The sequence below is a fragment of the Amblyomma americanum genome, chromosome 5, assembly GCF_052857255.1.
Source record: "Amblyomma americanum isolate KBUSLIRL-KWMA chromosome 5, ASM5285725v1, whole genome shotgun sequence".
Lineage (NCBI taxonomy): Eukaryota > Metazoa > Arthropoda > Arachnida > Ixodida > Ixodidae > Amblyomma > Amblyomma americanum.
The window spans coordinates 196,965,771-196,972,087 of NC_135501.1; the positions used below are offsets into that span (position 1 = coordinate 196,965,771).

At 46.0% G+C, this 6,317-nt stretch overlaps 1 long non-coding RNA gene across 1 annotated transcript; it reads right to left on the reverse strand.

Annotated features, from left to right (window-relative positions):
* Positions 1 to 1,996: 1,996 nt before the first annotated feature.
* Positions 1,997 to 3,529, reverse strand: LOC144135463 (uncharacterized). The gene is made up of 3 exons (XR_013315507.1): positions 3,411 to 3,529; positions 2,227 to 2,280; positions 1,997 to 2,030 (listed from the first exon to the last, which is right to left on the reverse strand). It is a non-coding gene; the product is annotated as an uncharacterized LOC144135463 (long non-coding RNA).
* Positions 3,530 to 6,317: the final 2,788 nt, after the last annotated feature.

Sequence of the window (6,317 nt, forward strand, 5' to 3'; positions counted from 1 at the left end):
CGTAAGAAGTATTCCGCTTGAGGAGCCTAGAGCTGGGACCAGCTGAACTGGCAGCGAGAATGAGATGCTATATCCTCTCATGAGAACCGTGGTGGTGGTGGTCGTAGTGGTTTTATTAAAAATAATAGTAAAAAGGAAGGAAAAGATTTTTGCTAGCCCCGGCATCTGCCATCGATACTGAAGCACCTGAGCTGGGGCAGCGGAAATAAAGGACAGCAGGCAGAATGGAGAGATGAAATGAAAGAGGTGAGGGGACAGGAATAGAGGATAGGGGGAGAAGTAATATGTACAAACTATTTACACAATAAGTAATGTGTCCAGGTTGTGCGCGTGATTAGTTCATTTTAGAGGAATTAAATCACACACGCGCACAGCACTGTGTAGGTTACAACTGGAGTGGGGCGTCCAGTTATTAATCGTTCAAGGTAGAACTCGCGGAGCGTTCGGTCACTGCGTGTAACTACCTGACGGAGAACAGACGGGACGTCAAGCCCGTGTGTTCGAGGAATGCACAGAGGCTCACCAAAGTTCGCTCACGAGAACAGTTGGTTGCTGGTTGTGTTTTCTACGGCGAATCATGTTAGCAAGCTGCACCATGCTGCCACTTACACATCGGCAGCGAAGGCCACGGACAAAGAAGCGTTACTCAGGTGTGTGTGGAATTTGAGCCTCCCTAGTTTACAGACATTCGCTTTCTCGTCGCTACTCAGTAATTTTGAGAAAACACTTGCAGCGTGCAGTGGGCTGCAAAGAGGTCTAGTACTATTAAGTACTGAGTGCACTGGCTCAAAAAAAGATTATTGAACTGTCTACTTTCTGATACACAGTCCCCAATTCCTAAGACACTTCGCTGTTTCAGAGATTTTGGCGTGTACAGATTAAGCACTCCACGATTACGCTGGCGACTGCCTTTCAAGATCAGTGCCATCCTGTTAACAGCGCAATCCTCCATGACAGAGTTCAAGCTTGTCCAAGCGTTAGCAACGGTAAAAATTTAAAAAAAATTCAAAGATTTATTCTGCTTCGGACTGCAATGAGCCCTAAAACACAATGCTATCTGCAAACACTTGAAAGTGAACTTTGATCGTAAATAACACGCATTTCACTACACTTTTCTGGGTGCAGGGAAGGGTCGTTACCGCGGTAAAAGCATTTGCTATTAGGGCAGTGTCTGCCTTTGACTGAATGTTAATGTTAATTCCGCCAGGAAGGGGCCCTTCTCATTATTTTTACGTCCATAATAAACATTCACTGATCCAGTCGCTCATAGAAGAGAAAATAAATAGATCATTCGGTCATGACATCAACTGAATCATAGCACGGTGCTTTTCGGTTCACAGAAACGAACGCATGTGGCGGAACCTTCCGGCGATCAACTACGTAGGTTGCCGCATCCAGCCACTCTTTCTGGTGGCTCGGCGCGCCCTGTGGAGAAGACAGCCAATAAACATTGTCCTCCTCAGTGAATAACTAATGGGGATGTTTGCCGTGAAGCTGCATGATACATAGACGTGGCATCCCTAAATGTCCCCGTTAATCCCTGCAACAACGTTGCTCTCCGTATGTGGTTGTACCATCGCCATTCATGTGCATGCCATATCATGTACTGCCCTTGTTTTTATGGCATGTTCTGAGCCCGTACTTACTCTTCTTTATCCGCTGAAATGCGAAAAAACCTCTGTGAGCATTCTGAAAGTGACAGAACAGAAGAGTTGCTTAAAAAAAAAGAAATTGGCACGAGTAGCTACGGAGACAGCGGCTGCGGTACTTTGGTTCTGGTGGGCAGCATAAAAATCACCTCAACTAAATGTGCAAGGCTTTTTTTTTATCCTTCCAGGAACCGAGATCAATCAAGAAATTGTCAGATTTCTCGCAGGTAACATTTATGCGAGTTTAAGGAAGGATTCTCGAAGGATGTCAATGTGGTTGAGGGTGCACTCCTCATAAGAGTGCAGTTTACTCTCTGACTGGTACGAAACTGCCACAGCCGTACTTACTCGAGGGCTCCAGGAACTGGCTGTACCTCGGGTCTGGAACAGATAGGATCTATCGTTAAAGCGAAGCCATTCATGTTTTTCTTGCGATACAGCACCCACGGGCAGAACCTCAAAACGTATGCAAGACATGTTTTCCATGTCTGTCGGCAAGAACACGACTGCCAACGATGCTTACGACGCATGTCAAGCAAGTTCCTGCGTTGCCCCGCCAGCCTTCTTCCAAGCCTACCTGACGATGGTGGCTCGTAGGGCGTGGGGGCATCGCTAAACATCATGGTGCACGCTGAAAACCGAAGAGAAAAACAAATCGAAGGTCACTATCAATTCAGCCTTCCTGGCTCAAGAAGAACTGGCCGTGGACAATGTGACTATAAAAAATATCTGCAAGATATCTGACAGTCGAACTGACACAAAGAAGACGAAGTCAGTCTTACATGAGTAGCTTTACTATGGAGTTTTTTCGCAGTCTATAGCGTCCTTGTAGTGATCGTCTTACCAACTTGAGTGGCAGTGGCAATCTCTTTAGACCCTTAGGGTCATGTTACCGCTTTTTGAATGACGGGGGAAAAACGTTCCTGAGTTCATCTTTGAATCATTGGTCATTCAAAACTAATGCAGTCGCTTCTCGGCTCCGAGGTTGACCGGCTGTGCAATTTCGGCATAAATTATCTGCGCGCACAGGCAAGCTCAAATTTGGAGCCAGGATTGAATCAATAAATTCATTTTTCACCGAAATACGGCACAGACCGCCAGAAGAAAAAGCTCTGACGAGATTGGCAACCTCCTAGGCTCTGTGCAAAAAAGCGCACGATAGCATTATCTCGTGTGGCATCTACGAATACACAAAGCGGAGACATCGAATAGGCAGAAAAGTGCAGCCGCGAGCAAATATTTCTACGAGGGGAGTAGCAACAACGCTGAGAAAAGCATGACTACAAAAAAATGCATTTCACGGCCCTCACAGACAGTATACAATCGCCAGAAAGCAAAGTACAATTGTTTGAATAAAAAAGACCTTGAACTCTCGTGCGGTCCCATCGTTTTCAGTCTTACTTTAAGCACCTGCGGAGTAAAAGGTCGTAAAATTGAAAGTAAGGGTCTTAAAGAGAATGTTAAAATGTTAAAATGTTGTTCTTGAAACACTTATCTGGATCCAGGCTTGCACCCACTGAGCTATTTGGCTAGATTTTAGGAGTGTTCGAATAGGGCCGAAAAGACAGGCCTTATAGTAAAAGGGAGAAAATTAATCTTGGCCTATATGTATCGTGAGAAAAACTGGGCGTTTTACGTAGGGGAGAGGCAGTTCGGTGTTTCCTGAAAAATCGAAGTCTGGCACTGTTTCAGTGTCGCCCTATAATAGCCTGCGGCGCCCAACACAAAATGAGAAACGTCCGGTAAGCGCATTTTGCTCACCTGTAGTGGAGGAAATAGGAAGATGTTGCCGTGGAAGTAAACCCTATGAAAGGATGAGGTCGCGAAGGTAGTACGACTAAGGCTCGTCCACGTAGTATCCGCTGCTCGAATGGTTCGAAACAAACTGTAACGACGTTTCTATCCTTCTTCTTCTTCGTCCTCTTAAGGCATGACACATACCTACGTGGGGGTATTGGCCAAAGTGTAGAGGCATAAACAAGAATATTTCCATAGGAGATTACGACAAAATTTTAGTACCAAGCGTGAATTTTGAAAGATGTGTCAATAAAAACGACAGAAGAATCTTTAAAGTAAAACAACAGACAGCATTTTGGTGAAAAAAGAAGAGCTCGAAGCATTTTAAAGGAATTAGCAAATCAACCTACCAGTTGCAATTATGTAATCATGGAGAATCCCACAAATTGAACCCAATGCAAATCCTTTGGCGCTTGCACTGAACGATAATAACACCGGGAGAGATAACGGGAACACTAACCTGGAGAGAGGAACCTCCAGGTGAATCTTTCTCTGAAGTGCGAACTGTGGACAGTAGAGGATAAAATGGTCTACAGATTCAACTTCCACGCATGCTATTGTTGTTGTCGTGATCCTCATACTATGGCACAAGCCGCCGTGGTGGCTGAGTGGTCATGGCGCTCGGCTGCCGGCCCGAAAGACGCGGGTTCGATCCCGGCCGCAGCGGTCGAATTTCGATGGAGGCGAAATTCTAGAGGCCCGTGTGCTGTGCGATGTCAGTGCACGTAAAAGAACCCCAGGTGGTCGAAATTTCCGGAGTCCTTCACTACGGCGTCCCTCATAGCCTGAGTCGCTTTGGGACGTTAAACCCCCATAAACCATAAACCATCATACTATGGCACATGCCCACATATGGGGAATTCGTCAAGAATTGGGGGGCGCAGAGAGTTTTGCAGGTAAATATTTCCTGGACGAAAATAAAATGAATGGTAAGGAAGGAAGAAGTAAACAAAAACAAACAACGAAATGAAACGGGAAATGAATAACGCACGCAGGAGATCGAGACTGATGTTTATAGCCGAGTAGTTAAATGATAATGATAATTGTAAGAATAAAAATAATATTGAAAAAATTAAAGAAAAAAGTAACAAGGTAGCCGACTTGATTCTATTAAAAAATGTTGGACGGCGGTAAAAACAAACTTGTGGCAGTACCCAAGTATGGTGGCTCCAAACGACAATATGACTGGGCTGCTAAAACAAAGGCCAAGTTTTGTAGTAATTTCTCAAAAAAGCCGTCTTCTCATCATGGTGTATTGGCGACAAAACAACAAAAAATGTTCTATGGTTTCGTGCTCACCACGTAATGTGCAAATAAAAATTTAAGGGTGGGATCCGGCAGCGCAGACTTCATAGAGATTCCCCGCATGCGTCACTATGCTTCTATGCGCGTGTTCCCTCTTCATCCACAGCGCTCAGCACGAGAAAAGGGTTGCTTGAAGAAAAAGAAACAAAAATATTGGGTGCTATCTTCGTGTCTAACACCGCATAAAACATCTGGGTCCCATCAAGGACACACGCATAGATGGACGCGGTAAGTAATTTTAGTCAGCATGCTTATTATTTAGTTAGTTTAAGAGTGAATTTGCGCTGCTTGGTTATCTATGGAAACAGCTTAGCGCAAGAAACGGTACGAGAGAGGAACACACCACGAGCGCTACTAACAACATAGACTTTATTGCAAAGAGGCAATAAATAGAAGGATGTACACACAAACAAAGAGAAAATAAGGAGTCGCAGCCACAGCAGTCAAAAGTTAATGGCTATCTAATAAGGCTATCTCTTTAGTCAGCAAACAGACGGAGCACTAACACAATCTGCGCCTCGTTTGCTGATTGCGAAGGCTTCCATAATCTCCCGCGTAAGTTTTGTCCTGTGCTTCGTCAAGACTTTGCAGTGACTCAGGTCTGGCTCGCACGCACCCTGTTGGCCCGCGGCCCCTCCCTGAACTCACTACCAATATTCTAGTTCACTTTAGCAGCGCGTGAGCATCGAGCAGTGCGCATTCTTGCTAAACTTCCAAGCTGACAGCCCATCCACATGCTTGCTGAGGAACGCAGCGCTGTCAACAACCTGCGCAGGAACCAGGGTATTGTTATTCTTCCTGCCGGCAAGGGCAATGCCACTGTCATCTTGAACAGGACAGACTACGGCAAAAAAATGCTGTATCTTCTGCGGGACAGGAGCACGTGCGTCGCCCTCAAGGAAGACCGTACGTCTAAGTTAGAACGAGAGCTGCAGAAAGTTCTTGTCGACGTGTTCCACTTCGTACTTACTCAGCATAAGTCATTGTGCCAGCTTTCGGGCTACCTTCACCTCGTCTTCGCGCCGCTAGTGGGGAAAGGATCCACGTTTATACGGAACTCGTACGAGTTCACCAAAAGGTGCGTGACATCTCCGTGGGCGACGAGGATGTAATGGTGTCCTTAGACATCAAGTCTCTGTTCACCAGCGTCCCTGTGGATGTAGCGCTGGATGTATGCGGCGCTCCCCTTCAGTAAGACGAGAAGCTCGACGAAGGAACGCCTTTTGGGGCACCGGACCTGTTGAGGCGGTTGAAATTTTGCCTAGAAAACACGTATTTCATCTTTCGAGGCACCTTCCACAAACAGGTGCATGGAACAGCAATGGGCGCGGTCATTTCTGTCACGGCTGCCAACCTGACCGTGGAAGCTATAGAAAACCGAGCTCTGGCGTCTCTCCAACCTCGGCCTAAGATCTTCCTGCGATATATTGATGATTGCTATTGCATCATGAAACAGGATGCAGTCGCCACCTTCACAGAGCACATCAACATCACCGCAGAGACCATTATGTTCAGTGTCTAGGAGGAGGCTGTCAACCGTCTGCCTTTTTTGGACGTGTCAGTGGA